Here is a 21,841-nt window from a genome sequence, read left to right as displayed (position 1 = left end):
TTGGCCTCATCTGTCCACAAAACATTTTTCCAATAGCCTTCTGGTTTGTCTACATGATCTTTAGCAAACTGCAGACGAGTAACAATGTTCTTTTTGGAGAGCAGTGGCTTTCTCCTTGCAGTCCTGCCATGCACACCATTGTTCAGTGTTCTCCTGATGGTGGACTCATGAACATTAACATTAGCCAATGTGAGAGAGGCCTTCAGTTGCTTAGAAGTTACCCTGGGGTCCTTTGTGACCTCGCCGACTATTACACGCCTTGCTCTTGGAGTGATCTTTGTTGGTCAACCACTCCTGGGGAGGGTAACAATGGTCTTGAATTTCCTCCATTTGTACACAATCTGTCTGACTGTGAATTGGTGGAGTCCAAACTCTTTAGAGATGGTTTTGTAACCTTTTCCAGCCTGATGAGCATCAACAATTCTTTTTCTGAGGTCCTCAGAAATCTCCTTTGTTCGTGCCATGATACACTTCCACAAACATGTGTTGTGAAGATCAGACTTTGATAGATCCCTATTCTTTAAATAAAACGGTGCCCACTCACACCTGATTGTTATCCCATTGATTGAAAACACCTGACTCAAGTCAACTTTATTGTCAAATATGCTATACATGCTCGACATACAGCACAGATGAAATTTCAGTCCTCTCTGACCCATGGTGCAAACAGGCAATGCAATAAATAAATAGAATAATTGAAATAAGAATAACTGAAATAGCACAAACAGTATAAACACTCTAGATAAGAACTAGACATAGACTAAATAAACAATAAGACATGGGGCAGACAGTACAAACAGGCAATGCAATAAATAAAAAATAGAATAATTGAAATAAACAATACAAACAGTATAAACACACTAGATAAGAACTAGACCTAGACTAAATAAACTAGACCTAGACTAAAGCCCTGTCCACATGCCAACGGATTCAGGTGACTCCGATACAATTGCTTATCGTTTAGGCCTGGCGTCCACACGGCACCGGCGTTTTGGGTGCCCAAAACGCAATCTTTTTGAGAACGGGTTCCAGAGTGGAAAGATCTGGCAACGTTGCCGTTGCGAAGTCGTCTGGATGAGTAGAACGGATTTGTTTACGATGACGTCACAACCACATGACTGTGAGTGCTTCACGCCGGGTAGAAGTGTAACGAACTCGATGCGAGTTGTCAACAAATCCTATAACTTGGTTCATGAAACGCGCTTACAAAATATTTTCACTGTGAATATTTATTGTGTAATGGTGCAAAGTGAGAGAGAGAGAAAATAGCCCTTAGGGCAGAGTCAATCCCGCCAGCAAAAATAGGGAAAAAAAGGAGCGATCTCACCTCTTCAGATGTTGGTTTAAGTCCTACAATACATTCCTCAAAAAGGGCGTAGAACAACAAATTAATCCATCAACGTGTAGCATTCAATTTATTCCGGACCATTAAAGACGCCGCCTTCCGCGTAGAATCATACGTCATCCTCGCCGCCATATTGGATAGGTCAAAGCGGAGAATAAAGATGCCTCATTCATGTGCTGCGTTTAACTGTACCAACAGGTTTACCGTCCAAACGAGATCACATGGGATTACCTTTCACAGGTGAGACTGGAAAAATACTTTTCATTGTATTTGGTCATTATAATGTAATTTTACGAACAGATTTTCCTGACTTTGTGGCTAATGTGAAGTCTCGCGCATAATAGTTTATGCGCATGCGTCCTTACTACTTCTATTGTTCTGGTGTCTCCGAAGGGACCGTCTTACAGCGCCCCTAGAGGTGTGGCATGTGTATTGCATCGTTTTCAGCAAGCGTTGCGTTGCCATATGGACCTGATATTTTACTGATCGTTGCCCATTTGGACGCGATATATTTTTAAATAACATCTCGTTGCCGTTGTCGTGTGGATGTAGCCTAAATAAACAATACAGTATAAACACTCTAGATAAGAACTAGACCTAGACTAAATAAACAATACAAACACACACATAAATTGGAGCAAAAAAACAGTCAAGAGCACTTGAGGTATAGCAGGTAAACATGAAATAAGCAGTATAAACAATAAACTTATAGCTGTTAAAGTGAGGTAGTGTGGAATAGTGCATATGAGTGAGGTAAAGTGAAATGTACAGTCCCTGAGTTCAGTGTGTTAATGAACGTTGAGTGTGTGTGTTGGGGGGGGGGGGACTGTGAGGGTGACATGTCAGATGCTGAGGGGGGGCAGGGGTGTGTGCGAGCAGAATCTGTGGCAGGGGGCAGAGGGGGGAGGAGGGGCAGAACAGGGAGGGAGTTGAGCCTTCTGACCGCCTGGTGAAAGAAACTGTCCTTGAGCCTGCTGGTTTTGGCCCGGAGACTCCGCAGTCTCCTCCCCGATGGCAGCAGACTGAAGAGGCTGAGAGATGGGTGGGTGTGGTCACCTGCAATCCTGATGGCTTTGTGGGTGAGGCGGGAGTTATAGATATCCAATAGAGAAGGAAGAGAGACACCAATGATCCTCTCAGCTGCTCTCACGATGCGCTGCAGAGTTTTGCAGCAGGACACTGTGCAGGCGCCGTACCACACGGTGATGCAGCTGGTCAGGATGTTCTTGATGGTGCCTCTGTAGAATGTGTGCATGATGGGGGCAGGGGCTCTTGCTCTCCTCAGTTTGCGGAGGAAGTACAGACGCTGTTGGGCTTTTTTGGCCAGTGATGCGGTGGTGTTGCTCCAGGACAGGTCTTCAGAGATGTGCACACCCAGAAACTTGGTGCTGCTCACTCTCTCCACTGCAGCACTGTCGATAGATAGTGGAGCATGCTGGGTGTGCGCTCTCCTGAAGTCCACAACAATCTCCTTCGTCTTCTCCATGTTCAGGCGGAGATTGTTGTCCTTGCACCACATGGCCAAGCGGCTCACCTCACTCCTGTAGATTGTCTCATCGCCATTGTTGATGAGACCCACCACAGTTGTGTCATCTGCAAACTTAATGAAGAGATTAGAGCTGGATGTTGGTGTGCAGTCGTGGGTCAGCAGAGTGAAGAGGAGGGGGCTCAGCGCACATCCTTGGGGGGGCCCCCGTGTTCAATGTGATGGCGCTGGAGGAATTGTTGCCGACCCATACAGCCTGTGGTCTCCCCGTCAGGAAGTCCAGCAGCCAGTTGCACAGGGAGGTGTTGAGTCCCAGCTGGTCCAGTTTATGAATGAGCTGCTGAGGAATGATTGTGTTGAATGCTGAGCTAAAGTCTATAAACAGCATTCTGACATACGAGTCTTTTGTCTCCAGGTGGGAGAGGGCTGAGTGGAGGGCAGTGGAGATGGCGTCATCGGTCGAACAGTTGGATCGATATGCAAACTGGAAAGGGTCCAGGGCGGGGGGGAGGGCAGACTTGATATGCCGCATGACTATTGTCATCCCATTGATTGAAAACACCTGACTCTAATTTCACCTTCAAATTAACTGCTAATCCTAGAGATTCACGTACTTTTGCCACTCACAGATATGTAATATTGGATCATTTTCCTCAATAAATAAATGACCAAGTGTAATATTTTTGTCCCATTTGTTTAACTGGGTTCTCTTTATCTACTTTTAGGACTTGTGTGAAAATCTGATGATGTTTTAGGTCATATTTATGCAGAAATGCAGAAAATTCTAAAGGGTTCACAAACTTTCAAGCACCACAGTATGTGCTGATTAAGTAATGTATGTGTGTCTTTTGATGCTAAGAAATGTGAGAAATTTTAAGTTTTTAGCTCACCTGGACCAAAGGTCCGCTGGGTTTATACACTGCTGAGGTCAGTGTAAAGAGGTAGGGTTGGTTTCCTGCAGCAGAACTTGAAAGGTGTGACAAATAATATCTTGAAAGTTGGTATATATGGCGGGGGGTATAGATGACTGTCTTCTTGTTTACGTTTATGGCAGCTGGGATGAGAAATCGGATTAGCCCATTGGGATGATGCATTTTTCCTGTTTCTGTTAGAAAGCTACTCGTCAGATAGCCACACTATAAACACAGAGATCTGGAGAGCCAGTGAAGTAGCTGCTGACATTTACTGCAGAGGAAAAGTAGATGGGAATTAATAATACAAGATGTAATTTTTCCCAGTTATTAACGTTACTATCCTTTTCAGTTGAACTATCATAAAGCTATTTCAAACCAACATTAATATGGAGAGATTGTTTGATGGTGGCTTGTGCTTAAATAATAAAAAATAGCAAATTATCATCTGCCTTCTGGGTCGGGAAATATTTGCTTGCTCGCCACGAACAAATCATGATATTTAGTTCAGCCTCATGCAATAATTGCTTATGACCTGCACAGATAAGAAAAACAGTTCTGACATTTAGTGTACTTCATTCCACCCAATTAGTTTCTGGGTTTGCCCTGCCAGCACAAAACATGATGCGTTTCTGAATCTTATTAGAAGCGAGTGTGTTTTAAATCAAGCACAGCACACAGGTATTGATTTTAACTTACCGTATTTTTCGGACTATAAGTCGCACTTTTTTTCATGGTTCGGCTGGCCATGCGACTTATACTCCGGTGCGACGTATATATGTTTTTTTTTTTTTTTTTTTCACCGCGGAATAACTGGAGCTGATGCTGAGTCTGACGACAGCCACGCAGAAGAAGAGGAAACGGCGCTTCATCTGCTGCTGGAGTTGGCAGAGTTGTTCAGAAGCGACACCAAGGATGAGGAATTCAATGGATTTGCTGATTTGGAGTGAAATCATCAGCTTGATAAACTTGATTGACCTGTGTTTTATTATTAATGATAGGCCTATAGTTATTTAAATAAGTTATGTAATGATTTTAGGCAGTGCTTAATTTGTGAAGTGGGAGGTCCCAGAACGCAGGAGGTGGGTGGGTCCGGCGACTCAAAAAAAAAAAAGGCGGGGGATGGTTTACTATAACTTTACGCACATGCGCTTATTGTGTGTGTAAAATAATAATAATAATAATAATAATAATAATAATAATATCAGACATTATGATCTTAGAAAATGCTTTAGTGACAAACAGTTACAGACAGTAATATGTCGTGATATTATATTATAAAATATTAATTTTTATTAGTCTATATATTAAATTATATATTACATTTATCTTCTAAAATAACAGATTGTACTCATCACAACCGGTTTATTTCACCATTGGAGATCAGATCACACAAGACATGAGTTAAATGACTCATTTTAAGGATTTAAGTAGGGGATTTAAAAGCGGTTGTTGTTGTTTTTTTTTTCACTAGACGGTTGTTTTTACTACCGTACCTGTCTTTGGAGATGATATACCTATAGCCTACTTGACCTCTGATTTGATGAAATAAAATTCGACAAAAATGAAGAATGACACTCCTCGATGATGACTACAGCTTTAATAACACAGATGAAAGAGCCATGGGGCGATAATAAGCCCTACCGGTAAAAATATTCTAAAAGCAAACTGATTAATGCATCAGTAATAGGCTACTAATATTAGTTATAATAATAATATAAGCTATTGGTAATAACAATAGTGATAGTATTAAAGATAGTAGTAGATATTTAAAATAATCAGACTAGGCTACTTACAGGGCAAAGGGCGCGTTATCACTGCTCAGCTGTTCGGTTATTAAATAAACAATGCAGTCGCGCAGTAACCACGCGCCACTTATCAGATACAATCACAGATTCGATGGATAGAATAACCCTTCAAAAAAGTGCGACTTATAGTCCGGTGCGACGTATATATGTTTTTTTCGTCTTCATAATGCATTTTTTGGCTGATGCGACTTAAACTCCGGAGCGACGTATAGTCCGGAAAATACGGTACATTTCAGACCCTGGTCAATTCAGACATTTTATATATATATATATATATATATATATATATATATATATATATATATAAAAGCAGTTTACAGTAACACAATATTGAAATACAATATAACGTTCTGCAGTGAACCCCAGGTAAAGAGATCAGACTCGCCAGAACCCAGCTGTGTCTCCATGAAAAGTGATGGGTCTATGGAGATTCCTCTGAAGTTTAAAAACCCCTCATCTGAACACAGGTAACTTCTCATAGTTAACATCTCTGTAGAGAGAAAGGCCGTGTTACACATTCCTTTATCCAGTCCAGATCATTAGCAGCATTTTGATATTTATCAGTTTGTTATACTTTAATTGGGCTCTAACGCTTCTGCAGCACTTGCACTTAATGCTTATAATACACTTTACAGGAAGAACTTTTGGATTGATTACTGCTTAAAGGAGATATGCAGAGCTTTTATTTTTAAATAAATTTCTGAGTGGATAGTATCTCCATCCTTGACTTTTGTATGCTGCATAAATAGGAATTAAAAAATATATATTTTTGAGAGTTAAACTCGACCACAAAGTTGGCATTTGAGCTGCCCCACTGAGCCAGCCAGCCAGCCCTGAGTGCGTGACGTCACAGCAGGAACCGGTTTTAAGGCCGAGGCCTTTGACAGCTATAGATCAAAGTCACATAAATAAAAATTTATGGTGAAAGTAAGAAATACCGTTACCGACTTGCTCAACTAAGACTGATTTGACTTCACTGATTGTGGGTTGACTCTCATTAAAACAGGATGGGTGTTATAACTTGTGCAACGTACATGCATTTTCACTGATAAAACGTAAAAGGCTAATTAAATAATCAGATGAACTGAGACAATCATATTCTTAAGCAAATTAAATCATTTTATACCGGTAACTTAAACACAAAATAAAAGTTATATGCATTAATCTAAATGCAGGTAAACAATGAGTGTTTTTGTTTTGTATCCAAATGCGAGTCGGAGCTTACCCGTCTGCGTTCTCGCTTCTTGAAAGCCGATCTTGTGGCCGATTTTGTTTTGAAACAATCTGACTTTTTCAGTTGTTCAATCAGTTCTCCGTTCATTTACTTCTTCCACGTAAGGGCGAGATGGCAGTAATATCCAGCGGAGAAATCAGACGGCTGCTCCACTCATTCTCCATTCTCTCCATACTGAGTACTCCGCCATTACTGCTGGGCTCAGGCAATTACTAAAACCCAGGACGGAACAGGATGTCACCAGTTTTAGCAACAGCCGCGGGGAGGTCACTGCCTGAGCGATATGTCCCGTTCCGTCCCGTGTTTTACCAACAACCCTCGGCTCATGCTCCTGGAGGACTGGTGCAACTGATCTCGCTTTCCTTTAAATAAATAAATGAAATAAATACTTGTAGTTTTATTTAATTGTTGGTACTGCACCCTCTTTCAATATGGGCTTATAGCCAACGCTTCTCAACAGATCAGAGGTTTCGTATGAGTCTTCAGTAAAATGTGCAGTGGAGAGACCACGTTGTAGCCCCCCAATGTGCCTGTGAATTTCTTGTAAAACGCGTCCAAATCTTTGCAGTTTGAACATTCTTGGGCCACGAATGCAACGTAAATCCACCTTCTGTTGTGTTGCTGCACCTGCCAGCAACACGTCTACGTGGCATGGCAATAAATTAGCTCAAAATGGAGGATCGGAGTTGCAGTCAGCTCTGTGTTTTAGCATGGCGGAAATGGCGATGAGACCGATAGACTTTCTGCTGTGACGTTACGGACGTCAAGGTCATTCACTCAGACCGCTACCTATATAAATCACTTTAATCGTAAAAATGACTACATTAGATTTCTTGTTAATGCTTAAAACTATTCCTGTGCCATTCTTGAGGTCTCAAGGCATTTACAAACGAAAGTGAGGCCATGGCTCTGCGTATCTGCTTTAATGTTCAGCAGTAATGGTCTACAGGCTGTTTCAGTGTAATTTTTTTCCAAGTTCACGCGGTGTGGTCCTGGTGTTTGTCCCATGTGCCATAACACTTCCTTGTGATTTAGCTTAACTTTCTGTACTGTGAAGTAAGCATGCTCTGAGGCAGTGAGGTTTCCACTCTACAGCTCTGTGCTCTGTGGGTGACTGTCTCTGGTGCTGCCCCCTAGTGTGTAAGAAGAGGTAGAGCTCAGAAAGAATATTAAAACGACATACAGTGGATATAAAGTGTTCACCAGAGATGCACCGATTGACCGGCTGCCGATCGGAATCGGCCGATTTTCACGTGATCGGCCATGACCGGCGACCGGCCGGTCAAAATTAAAATATGCCGATTTTCTGCCGATCAAAACTTGTGTATCACATAGAGATGAAAGTGGAAATACTCGTAATTCGCAACTAAAAGGCTGCAGCTCCACTGGCAGCTTGAACATGCTTTCTAGTCCGATTGTGTTGCGCTTGCGCAGAACAGTGTCAGTCCTGCGCGCCTAACGAGCTCCGGTGCGCGCGCCGTTAACAACAACGAAATTCACTATATTTGGATATCCACATATAGTGAAATTATTTTTGTGCCAGATATTGGATGTGAAAAGAAGAAAACGTTTGTGGTTGTGTGAATTTCCCATTACAGGAATGTTAGCCTATTACCAAACATCTAGTTAGATTTGTACAAAGAGAGAAAGAAAAAAAATGTCTTTTTGTTTGTTTTACAGCCTTGGTTGCACTTGATTCCATTGGAAATTACTCTACAAATACACATTTGACAAAGATGATAGAATGGCTATGGTATAAGTATGACTGGAAATTATTTTTGTATTTTGATACTGAATGAAGAAATGGGTTGTTCTATAAGGCACAAGTTTTCAGATCTAAACAGGCTTATGAAAGTGTGTTCCATAGCAGTAGGCAAATAATATATGAGGGGGAAGTTGGTTTTGTGCCAGATATTGGATGGGAAAAGAAAAAAATGTTTGTGTGAATTTCCTATTTCAGGAATTAATGTTAATACCAAACATGAAGAAAGATTTTACAAAGAACAATGTCTTTTTGTTTGTTTTCAACCTTTGAGGTGTTAAATTTATTACTGAAAATCTGGCAGAATGTTCTATTAAAGAAAAGATAAAAAGAAAATAGTCTGTGTGTGCTGTGAAGTGGTTTGAAAAAATGAAATCGGAATCGGCCAAAATCGGTATCGGCAGGTCACACTCCATGGAAAATCGGAAATCGGAATCGGCCCAAAAAATTGCAATCGGTGCATCTCTAGTGTTCACACTGTTAAAATGATAGGTGTGTGAGTGAAATATGAAAGCTTGACTGCAGTAATGGAAAGTTTCCTCTATACTGTTGAACAGAACGCTCCAGGTAAAGAGATCAGACTCACCAGAACCCAGCTGTGTCTCCATGAAAAGTGATTGGTCTATGGAGCTTCCTCTGAAGTTTAAAAACCCCTCATCTGAACACAGGTAACACCCCATAGTTCTCATAGTTAACATCTCTGCAGAGAGAAAGGCCGTGTTACACATCCCTTTATCCAGTCCAGATCATTAGCAGCATTTTGATATTTATCAGTTTGTTATACTTTAATTAAGCCCAAATGCTGTTATAACACTTTCACTAAACATTTTAGAGTAATTAATATCAATAACTGCACAGTTCAGTGTTTCACAGTGTCACATAATATGGTGGTAAATGCATCTGGATGTGAATAAAAGTAACAGTAATGGCTAACAAGATAACTAAAACAACCAATAAAGACTGTACATTTCATTTGATATTTATCAGTTTGTTATAATTTAATTGGGCTCTAACGCTTCTGCAGCACTTGCACTTAATGCTTATAATACACTTTACAGGAAGAACTGTTGGATTGATTACTGCTTAATGTTTGGGGTTATTTTTTCCAAGTTCACGCAGTGTGGTCTTGGTGTTTGACCCGTGTGCCATAACATTTCCTTGTGATTAGCTTAACTTTCTGTACTGTGTGAAGTAAGCATGCTCTGAGGCAGTGAGGTTTCCACTCTATAGCTCTGTGCTCTGTGGGCGACTGTCTCTGGTGCTGCCACCGAGTGTGTAAGAAGAGATCAAGCTCATAAAGAATATTAAAGCAATATACAGTGGATATAAAAAGTGTACGCACCCTGTTAAAATGTTAGGTTTTCCTGATGTAAAAAAATGAGACCACAATAAATAATTTCAAAACTTTTCCCACCCTTAATGTGACTGTTAACCTGTACAATTCAATTGAAAAACAGATCTGTGAGGGGGGAAAAACATAAACAAGTGTTGCCAGGCAAAACAAACCTCGCCCGGTAGCACTTATGATGAATAAGAAGGAAGATATTGTGAAAAAATAGGCACCCTATGGGTCCATGTGGCTCCTGGCAGATTCTACCGTAACTGGATCCATTAACCACTTGCCCACAAAATAAGAAAATTTTCTTGTCCTTTTTTCAGTGAGGTAATATTTTCAAGATATGGTATTTGGTCTTCTAAAACAGCACGTCATTTAAAAATACACTGAGTATATCAATAAAAGATTTTTAAAGAATAAAGTTCTATTTCTTTGACATATCTGACAGACATAACTCCCATTTTAAAAATCCCTTTCATTCTCCCTGTTGCTATCGTCAGTGAATTTCTGTCAGATGACCTGACGATAGACTCGGCCATTATGGATCTTTGGTAGTTATCGTGTGGAAGCAGGCTTTATCATTTTTGGGTGTCAACAGATAGAGTTGAAATAGATTAACAGCGAAAAAACTATTTCGTTCACGAGAGAAGCCCACAGTTATTTTTAAAAAATGCTATCGTCAGTCAAATGCACCTGACCATAGCAAAATTCAGGCCCTCACCACGCACATGTTGACTGACGCAAAGAGGAAATTCTACTGCGCATGATATTTGTGACAGCAGACATTTACTGTACTTCCGGGCAAGACTTGGAATTCTGACAGCTAGATTTCATCAAATAAATCAAGGTAAGATTTTCAGTCAGCTATCCTGACGATAGAAATTTTTGACGATAGAAACATTGAGAATATATTTGTGCATTCATATTTAAATTTTTCTGGAGGAAAACTGTCGTAAGTTGAGATAAATCAGAGCCACTTGCGACCCTTTCAGCCGACAGGCCATTTCAATGTGTTATTTCCCCGCGAAAGTGACACAGTCGTGTCTATCGTCACTGTTCTGACAATTATTGTTGATATTTCAATTTTGAAAATAAATTTTCTCTTTTTTATTTCAATATTTTATTTTATTATTTTGTTCTAGTCGGACCAGCGCCTGGTTGAAAAACCGGTTTAACCATGATGATTTATTTAAAAAAAAAAAAAAGACTTCATAAGTGTTGCACGTTTGTTGAGGTTTGAAGACAATTAAAGCTTAAAATACTTTTTTAAAACATTTTGTCACTTTTGAACTTGTGTATATAAACAACATTTATTTTATCTTTCTTTAGCCACATGGACGGATCAAATGTACATTATCCTCGATGCATCAAGTTTTAGCTTCAACTTTGTCACAAAAAAGCAGAGGTGGAAAGTAACGAATTACATTATTCGCGTTACTGTACTTAAGTAGCTTTTTTGTGTACTTATACTTTTTCAAGTAATTTTTAAAGAGTGTACTTTTACTTAAGTATGTTTTCTTTTAAGTAGTGTACTTCGGTACATTTTACATCACAACCGTTACTGAGTAAAAATAAATAAATAAAAAATAAAAAAAAGGCTAAAACGGAGAAGGGGAAATGCGTTCTGGAAATGAATCACGGGAAGGACAGTTGTCGCGCGCGCGAGTCTCACACAGACGATGGCGGACATGCACCGGCGCTTTAAGGGGGGGGCTCAAGCCCCTGGGCCACAGCCAATCAGGTGCCTTGTAATATTAATAAAATAATAAACTGTCGGAATCGTGGGCCTACATTAATGTACGGATAGAAATAAGGTTAGAAATAAATGAGCGCACAGTAGCCTGCTGTAAGAGACATGGTGGATGTGGTTCGCAAAACGAACACCCACAACTGGACCAGAATAAAATGTAACAAAATGTAACGTCACGCACGAAAGCGCGCCAAAGACTGCAGACTACAGAGACACAAATTTAGAGGCTTTGAAAGATGAAGCGTTCACATGTTAGCGGGGCGCATAAAAGGAAAAAAAAGTGAGATGCAGGTAATGATAGAATCGTTGCCTAAAGTCACAGACTTTTTTAAGGTAAGGATCACCAATCTGTTCAGAATATCAGCTACTTATCAGTTATCAGCCTACCAGCAGCTAGGCTAGATATGCTATGATCTGTCCAACAGGAAAATAAATCAGTTGTGATTTGAATACGTGTCGTGTGATTTGAGTTATAATCCTGTTAGTATAATAGCATATTTCGATGGGGATAATAAAATGTCTAAAACGGCATCTACTGAAGAAATTGATGAAAAGATTGTAGCCTATAATGTTCACAGTTCGGGCAGCAGACAGTGTAAGCATACTGAGGGGAACAGCAATACAAAGCTAGCGCAGATCCACATTTCTCGCTAGCTGTGTTGGGTGTGTTGTTAACCCGTGTGGATTTAAGTGAAATACTTGAGAAGTTCTGTGGTCAAGACAGCGTTTTAAGGTAAGGACGCTTGATTATTAATGTTTGCCCGCCGTGGCTTGTTGTTGACGAAAGGCCCACATGATTTTGCCTTATGCAGCTACTGCTAGCATCATGCTTTGAACTCGGTTAAGCTCATTTGCGCTAAAGGATGGGTTTATTGAAGGACTTTGATGTAGCTAGTTTCTTTTTAAAAAATCGTATGCTCAAAACAGTATGCCCGTGTTCATCATGTTTAACTTTTTTCTTGATGGAGTGCGTGAAATATTGTTGCAAGTGGTATTTCGATGCAGTCATGTCAAAAAGGCAGTTGAATGCACGGTCTTATTCAAGGAGAAGGAAGACTTGCATGATGCTTGAACATAGATCGGTAAAATAGACCCTAGTAGGACTTGGTTTCGTGTATTTCGGTCTGTAGAGTTATGAGTTTGGCCGCTGTCCATGGTGTTTACGTTTCATGTGGCCGCCGAGCCAAGTACCATCATCATCATCATCATCATCATCATGTTCCCCTGTCAAAAGTTAAACTCTCTAGGGGTGCTTTTGCTGTAGCAGTTGCAGCAGTTGCTCAAAGTTTGATTTGTCCATCATCATACGTCTTATCTGTTGGGTGTCTATGCCCAGCAGATTTTCCCATTTCGTCCATTTGTAACCATTTTTGTCAAACAGGAGCTGTTTTTGCACTTGGTTATTGCCCATTCGGCAAACGTGAGCAATATATTTTAGTTGTTGTACGTAGCAGGATAGTTTTATATCCTGGCTTCCTGTCAGTTTCCGGAGGTCAGCATTGGACGTCTTGTAGCTCCAGTCTATATCTTCATTTGTAGTGTTCTTTTGGTCAGGGGCAATTTCGTTTATATCCACCTTCAATCATTTTCCTTAGGAAGCCGCGCCACACTACCTCAATTTTGTGAATTTCACTGGATGATAGTTGCCATGCCTGTGTGCTGTACAGGAGGCGAGATCGAACGCATGCTACTAGGAACTTTATACGGGTTTTTAGTAGTATTCGGTGGTCGGTTAGAACGTGTTTCAGTTCATTCCATTTCATGAATGCAGCACTTATCCTAGCATGCAGGAAGTGTATCCTCAGTGACTACGTTTACATGCACATCCAAATCGAGCTGCTGTCGGAAATCGAGCTGAAGGTCCCAGCAGGGTGCCAGAGAAATCCAATCCTACATGCACACAATGAAATCGGGCTATTGTGTGAGGTGCATTGTGCACCCGAGCCACAGGTGGCGCAACACGCCCCATCGTGTTGGTACACTTCCGGTTGTCGTCATGAAGAAGAGCTATTCAAGAGTGTAAACAAAGTTATCAGTTCCGTGTTCTCCATTGCGCGTTTTTCTCCCGTCCATGAATTTTAATATATTCAACTCCTTAAGCTGAATGAGCATGAACTCTGTCTCCTCATTGCTCCAGAAGTGCACGTTTCTGCTTGCCTGTGGCAGTGGGGGCGTGGTCAAGCGCCGGTCTGTGACAGGAGGGCGGAGCCAGGGAAGGTGAGTGGCTGAATCACTTCACCTGACGGTAATTAACCTGTGTTTGTGTGTCTTCCCAGTAACCGCGCCCTATTTAAGGAGGCAGAGGGAGAGCAGAGGGGACAGCTCATCCTGGGACTAGAACACAGCACGCGTGTGTGTGCGCGCGCGCGCGCTTCTCTCAAGAATAAAAGTAGGCTGTTAAACTGAAAAGTCTGACAATAAAAAGCCTATTAGTACCAGAAGCTTTGTCCTGCCGTCCTCTGTGCTCCACCCACACTTCAGAGAGCTCTACATCGCCATTTTCTCTTCTTCGTTTGTTCCTCCGGACCTCTTCTGTTGCTCGCTACTACTGTTGTCATGCCGACCGAGGCTGTTGTGTTTCCCGCTTGTGGTCTCGTCACTCGTCACTTCCGGAAGTAGCTCGACAACTAGCTCGATAGGGTATACATGCACAAAGTAGCTCGGCAGAAATCGCATAAACTAGGTCGTGTAGCTCGATTCCGAGAAATCGAGTTCGATTCAATTTCAGCCGAATTAAGGTGTATACATGGCATTTTGAACTTCGATTTCAGTCGAGCAACGGCAGAAATTCGATTCTCTCTATGTGCATGTAAACGTAGTGACTGACGTTAAAAGCCATTGTTTCTGTTTTGACATATGATATTTGTAAACCAAAGCGGGTGTAGGTCTTATCTGAAGAATTTTCTGAAGCTCCTCGATGGATCCAGCGAGTATGGCCTGATCATCTGCGTATAGAATCTCTGTTATGCAACCCTCTCCTGATGCTCGTGCTTTCGTACGCATTTCTCTTGTGGATACCTCATTTGGAATGCAATATCTGAACTTGAAGCCTGTATCTGGGTACAGTTTTGATATCTCATGCTGTGCAATCCTGACAACAAAGTCCATATAGATATTAAAAACTGATGGCGATTCTAGGGCACCTTGTCTTGCAGTGAATGTTTGTTTTCATGCCGCCGAGCTATTTTTATGTATTTTATTTTTTAAAAGGACTTGTCTGTAGGTGTGTGTGTTTTATGTTTACAACACATAGGTCTACATTAGCACACGCGCACTTGTGTGGTTATTTCTGGCCATGCCCCTGCATGAAAGTTACGCAGTATCACTGTCCTGTCCGTGGTAATAATCAGAACCGGCTCTGTAATGATAATGCGCGCGTTCTTCTCTCCCTCTGTGGTCGGATGTGTTGAGCGATGTGAGCATGGGCCTTGCGCAGCTACGCTGAGCCAAACGTAACCTATCGTAGGCTTCTAGGCTAATTACGCACTTGCACTGTAAATGCTTGACACGTATTGCAAATAAAATAAGAGTGTTTTCCTGGCCAAGGGTAAGGGTAGGGTTGACAGGTAGCCTATGAGGGGCCTAGCCCCTGGGCCACGGGTGTTGATAAAGCGCCGCTGCGGACATGGAGGAGACCGAGGAACCTGTGGTGGACGACCCTGCAGAAAACGCAATTTCTTCCAGTAATGAAGTGCACCCCTGGCCCTACATACGTGATCACTTCAGCTTCGTAGAGAAAATGGGTGACAGTTTCATTATGCAATGCAGATTATGTGTGCCCAAGAAGACAACCATTGCGGCATACAAAAATTCGACGTCTAATCTGCGCAAGCATGTTGAGGTAAGTATTGTCATTAATCACGGGCGCAGATAGAGGGTGGGACGGGTGGGATTCGTCCCACCCAGATTTAAATTCACCTCGTTTGGTCCCCCCCACTTATAGGGAGGAAAAAACGTCTATGCTGTCTTTCTTTGCATAAGGCAAACCTCACGGAAAAATCAAAAGACTAATTACCATTCGGTTTATTGAGGTGCACAGCAGTGTATACATAGTTGCAACAACTCACATAAAACAAAACAAAGACTGATATTCAGTTGGTTGAGCTACGCAGACTGCACAGGTTGCGAGCTCGAGCTTGGTTGCTATGGTTACCCACAACAAGTTTGACAGGCATATCGGGGTTGGGGTTGGTTTGCTGGCAGCTTTGTCCCCCCCAGTTTTTTGTCCCTCCCAGTTCAACAAACATATCTGCGCCCCTGATCATAATGTTTCCTTTCCATAGTAAAACCGACAATAGGCTGGTTATATTCCAAAAATAGTGGATGGCATTGCTCATGTTGAAGTAGCAACCTGTTGGTACTGTAACATAACGGTAACTAGTCTGTTATTCGGTTGGCTAATCATGCAAGCAAGTTAGCTCGCCAACCTGACGTGATCAGTCCTCCTACCATTCTACATCCAACAGGCCAGAAAGGAATACTAAGCAAAACAAATAATGTTTGAATTGAATTGTTCAATAACACACAGTGCACACAGGCAAGCTACGAGATTTCGGTGCAACATTTCACTTTCATATTTCGTGTACAATGCTTTGTGTGTGGTCAGGGCGATGTAAACGACATAACTGTGTGTATTGACCTTTTTTGTTTGTCTCAGTTTTAATGCAGCATTCTCCTAAGCATTCAATTTGATACACTTCCTTTAAATAAAACATCTGGGTTGAGATGTACATATATCCTTGTTTCCTCTTCTTTTTCATTTTTGCACAACACAATGGAGGCAGAAAACACCCATTGTTAAAAGTAACGTTTTACTTTTACTCAAAGTACATTTTAAATGATCTACTTTTTACTTTTACTTGAGTAGATTTTTTGTCTGGTAACTTTACTTGTACTTAAGTAAAATTTCATCAGAGTAACAGTACTTGTACTTGAGTATAATATTTTAGTACTCTTTCCACCTCTGCAAAAAAGGATTTTATCTTTAACAGATGCACTGGGCTTAGAAGACTTATCTACATTCCTCACCACAAAAGATCAACACTTATTAATAAGTCTTTTTTTATTTAAAAATAAATTTTACGAAGCAGATTGATGTGTATGTAGTTACATCAGTATTTTTATTTATTTATTTATTTAAAATTTGGTATTGTTTGAGGATTATTGTGAACAGCTAGTTTTTATTTAAATTAGATAATTTAAACCCCCCCCCCCCCCCCCCCCCCCCCCAAAAAAAAAAGAAAATCTAACAAAGAAATGTTTATACTTGCATAAACTGAAAAAATGACAACAAATTAGTATAGGTAATCATATGGGGCAGAGTAAAATTAAGGATTAATTTCACTTGTGATTTCGAAGTTTTGAAATCACAAGTGAAATTGATCCTTAATTTTACGAGGAACCATACGATTACTTGTTTATAATATATAGGGCCAAATTCATACTTTGGAAGCCGTTCAAGTTGACAACATTTGTCATTCACATTTTCTGAACTAATCAGGGCGCAAGACTATCTTGCGCGTCTGAATCAAATCAAGTTTATTTGTATAGCGCTTTTAACAATAAACATTGTCGCAAAGCAGCTTTACAGAATTTGAACGACTTAAAACATGAGCTAATTTTATCCCTAATCTATCCCCAATGAGCAAGCCTGTGGCGACGGTGGCAAGGAAAAACTCCCTCAGACGACATGAGGAAGAAACCTCGAGAGGAACCAGACTCAAAAGGGAACCCATCCTCATTTGGGCAACAACAGACAACCTGACTATAATATTAACAGTTTTAACAGGTATAACCCTCAACTGTCCTCATGGGGCCGTCCTTCACAGGAGCGGTGCGATAAAACTCCGACCAGACACAGGGCACCAGGATGGATCAAGCAGGTCCGAGGGGCAGAAGAGGCCAGCATCTCAATCCCAGGATCAACATGTAACTCAGAGGGACAGATTGGGGGGGGGGAAGAGAGAGAGAAAGAAAACACATTGTTAGGTATGCCCTAAAAATGACAAGTATTAAATCTGTGTGGTAGGCTCGCAGAGACGAGAGTCTTTACATCAGGCATAACACACAACAATGGCATGTTAATATGGTAAAATATATCATGACCTGCTCTGGCTGGATGCTTGATTGGGTGATGGGAGCACACTCCTCAGCAATGATGAGATGCAGATGGGACCCTTAGGGCTGGCCAAGACAATTCAGTTACATTTCACCGGGTCTGGGACATGTGACAAAATGTCTGACGGCCGATTCCCTGCAGGCTACGATAGCCAGTCGAGGTCTCCACCCTCTCCACCAAAAGATTTCCTGTTGACTCCATGTAACTCAGAGGGACAGATTTGGGGTGGGGGGGAGGGAAAGAAAACACAGGTGGTTAGGTATGCCCAATGTCACCTGAATAAGTAGGAACAGTATACATATTGCACCGAGTACAAGCGGGGACTCCGGCAACTAACTATGACAGCATAACTAAAAGGAGAGAGCCAGAAGGTAACACAGGCATGAGGGAGCCCCGGGACATAAAGCAGCCAGCCACTACACCATCAACAAACTCGAGTGAGCAAGTGAGTGGGGACTGACAGCATCCATACATCCCAGTTTACCAAAACACTCTATGTCTGAGGACCCTCCAGATCTACACCTTTACCTCATAAACACCATTAACAAAAGGCTTGACTAAACAGATATGTTTTCAGCCTAGACTTAAATGCTGAGACTGTGTCTGATTCCCGAACATTACTTGGAAGGCTGTTCCATAACAGTGGGGCTTTGTAAGAAAAGGCTCTGCCCCCTGATGTAGCCTTCACCATACGAGGTACCAGCAGATAGCCTGCACCTTTTGATCTAAGTAGGTGTGGCGGGTCATAGAGGAGCAGAAGTTCACTCAGGTACTGTGGTGCAAGACCATTTAGTGCTTTAAAGGTCAATAGTAGTATTTTATAATCAATACGAAATTTGATTGGGAGCCAATGCAGTGTGGATAAGACAGGCGTGATGTGGTCATATTTTCTAGTTCTAGTAAGGACTCTTGCTGCTGCATTTTGAACTAACTGGAGCTTGTTTATGCACTTATTGGAACATCCAGACAGTAAGGCATTACAATAATCCAACCTGGAGGTAACGAAAGCATGGACTAGTTTTTCTGCATCATGCAATGACATTAAATTTCTTATCTTTGCAATATTTCTGAGATGAAAGAAAGCTATCTGGGTGATGTTATCAATGTGAGTTTCGAATGAAAGACTGGGGTCAATAATCACTCCGAGGTCTTTTCACGAGGTCTGCACGTGAAGAAACAGAAAAGCCATCCAGAGTCACTGTGTAATCAGAAAACTTACTTCTAGCTGTATGTGGTCCTAGTACAAGTACTTCAGTCTTGTCAGAGTTAAGCAGAAGGAAATTAATAAGCATCCAGTGTCTAATGTCCTTAACACATTCCTCAGTTCTATTAAGCTGGTGTCTCTCATCAGGTTTTGCAGAGACATACAACTGTGTGTCATCAGCATAACAGTGGAAACTAATACAATGTTTACGAATAATATCGCCCAGAGGTAACATATATAGAGAAAAAAGCAGTGGACCCAAGACAGAACCTTGTGGAACACCAAACTTTACCTCGGTACGTCTAGAAATATCACCATTTATATCAACATACTGATAACGATCAGTTAGATAAGACCTGAGCCAGGAGAGGGCCATTCCCTTAACTCCCACAACATTTTCTAGTCTATCCAGAAGAATGGAATGATCAATGGTATCAAATGCTGCACTAAGGTCAAGCAACACAAGTAGCAAGACACAGCCCTGATCAGATGCCAACAGTAGGTCGTTTACTACTTTAACCAGTGCTGTCTCTGTGCTATGATGAGGTCTAAATCCTGACTGATACATTTCATGGATGTTATTCCTATGTAAATATGAGCATAACTGCTGTGCCACAGCTTTTTCAAGGATCTTGGAGATAAAGGGGAGGTTTGATATTGGCCGATAATTGGACAGCTGACAGGGATCAAGGTCAGGTTTTTTAATCAGGGGTTTAATAACTGCTAGTTTAAAGGATTTGGGTACATAGCCAATAATAAGAGAAGAATTTATTATTTTTAGAAGCGGTTCAATTACTCCAGGCATTATCTGTTTGAATAGATGTGTCGGTAAGGGATCTAGTACACAAGTTGAGGCTTTTGATGTAGAGATTAATGAAAGTAATTCAGTTTCTTTTAGGGGAGTAAAACATTCTAACTGATGATCTGATACAGTTATATGGTTAACTACAATGTCACTTACATTGTCTAACCTTAAATTAGTAGTTTGAATTTTTTGTCGGATATTCTCAATTTTGTCATTAAAAAAATTCATGAAGTCGTTGTTACTACATACTGCAGGTGTGCATGTGTTGATAGTGGACTTATTCCTGGTTAATTTTGCTACAGTATTAAATAGGAATCTAGGATTATTTTTGTTATCTTCTATTAGGGAGGAGAGATATGTTGATCTCACAGCACTAAGAGCTTTTCTATACTTCAGGAAGCTCTCCTTCCAAGCTAATTTGAACACTACCAATTTTGTTTGACGCCATTTACGTTCCAATTTTCGAGTGGTCTGTTTTAATGTGCGGAGTGTCATCATTATACCAGGGTGCTAATTTTTTTGTCTCTGACCATTTTCCTTTTTAGAGGAGCTACATTATCTAAAGTATGGCGGAATGTTGACTCTAAGCATTCAGTTGCCTGATCAAGTTCTGCAGGGGCTGACAGTGACCCAATCAAAGTTGACAGCTCTGGGAGATCATTTATAAAGCTCTGTGCAGTAGTTGACGTGAAAGTACGTTTAATACTGAATCAGTTTCTAAAGCGGCTTTCATCATGACACGGCGATGCGACACGAGGATTTTGGACAGGATTTTAACATCTTTCAGGATTGAGCCCAGATATTTCTCTTGTCTCAGATGCTGATCCAATGCTGCCTGCATTACTTTAAGAGAGTCTGGTTCGTAGTTTTCCCCATTTTCTTTCCTCACTTCTGCATTAAACTGCGATAGCACCTTGTCTAACTCACAGCATTCATGCCACTAGATATAGTCGTTTATTTGTCTTTCTGCGGCCCATTTCTTAAACGCAGAAAGCCAAAAATTAATTCATACTTTTTTTGTGTGTGTTTTCATTTTCGCTTTCAGCTTTCAATTGGTTTATCATTTCTTCGTCAAATATAGCGAAACACGGCATTGCTGAGTCAGCAGCAGAGTCGGCCATTTTGTTGACATTTGCTAATTTTTGTAACCGTAACCAAGCAACAAACTAGCCAATAGCGTTTTAGAAATACGGCCCCGTGTTAAGGAAAAAAGCCCTCCTTGATTGACCAGTCAGAATTGAGTAATTTGGCCCTATGTATTGTAAGATTAAATTAAATCTTATGTAATTGGAAAAGGCCAAAATCAATATCAGCCTTATCTGTTAATGTTCCCTAAATATCAAGCAGAACCTTTTATTTTTAAATAAATTTCTCCATCCTTGACTCTTGTATGCTGCATAAATGGGAATTAAAAAAATATATTTTTGAGAGTTAAAATCGACTGCAAAGTTGGCATTGGAGCTGCCCCGCTGAGCCAGCCAGCCCTGAGTGTGTGACGTCACAGCGATAACCGGTTTTAAAGGAACAGTCCACCGTATTTCCATAATGAAATATGCTCTTATCTGAATTGAGACGAGCTGCTCCGTACCTCTCCGGGCTTTGCGCGACCTCCCAGTCAGTCAGACGCAGTCAGACGCGCTGTCACTCCTGTTAGCAATGTAGCTAGGCTCAGCATGGCCAATGGTATTTTTTGGGGCTGTAGTTAGATGCGACCAAACTCTTCCGCGTTTTTCCTGTTTACACAGGTTTATATGACCAGTGACATGAAACAAGTTTAGTTACACAAATTGAAACGTAGCGATTTTCTATGCTATGGAAAGTCCGCACTATAATGACAGGCTTACTAACACCTTCTGCGCGCTTCGGCAGCGCATTGATATCTGAGCTCCATATCAATGCGCTGCCGAAGCGCGCAGAAGGTGTTAGTACGCCTGTCATTATAGTGCGGACTTTCCATAGCATAGAAAATCGCTACGTTTCAATTTGTGTAACTGAACTTGTTTCATATCACTGGTCATATAAACCTGTGTAAACAAATAAATTAAAAAAAAAAATCACTTTAATGGGGTGTGTCCACTTTAT

General features: G+C 41.1%; 1 protein-coding gene across 1 annotated transcript in view; it reads left to right on the top strand.

Moving 5' to 3' along the window:
• Nucleotides 1-21,841, top strand: part of LOC132870779 (NACHT, LRR and PYD domains-containing protein 12-like) — a 165,524-nt gene that overhangs the window by 11,470 nt on the left and 132,213 nt on the right. The window contains 2 exon segments of the mRNA XM_060904635.1: nucleotides 5,907-6,017; nucleotides 9,104-9,214. The gene's annotated coding sequence lies outside the window, so the exon portion shown is untranslated.

The sequence above is a fragment of the Neoarius graeffei genome, chromosome 22, assembly GCF_027579695.1.
Source record: "Neoarius graeffei isolate fNeoGra1 chromosome 22, fNeoGra1.pri, whole genome shotgun sequence".
NCBI classification, from domain to species: Eukaryota; Metazoa; Chordata; class Actinopteri; order Siluriformes; family Ariidae; genus Neoarius; species Neoarius graeffei.
This window is presented reverse-complemented; position numbering and strand designations above follow the sequence as displayed.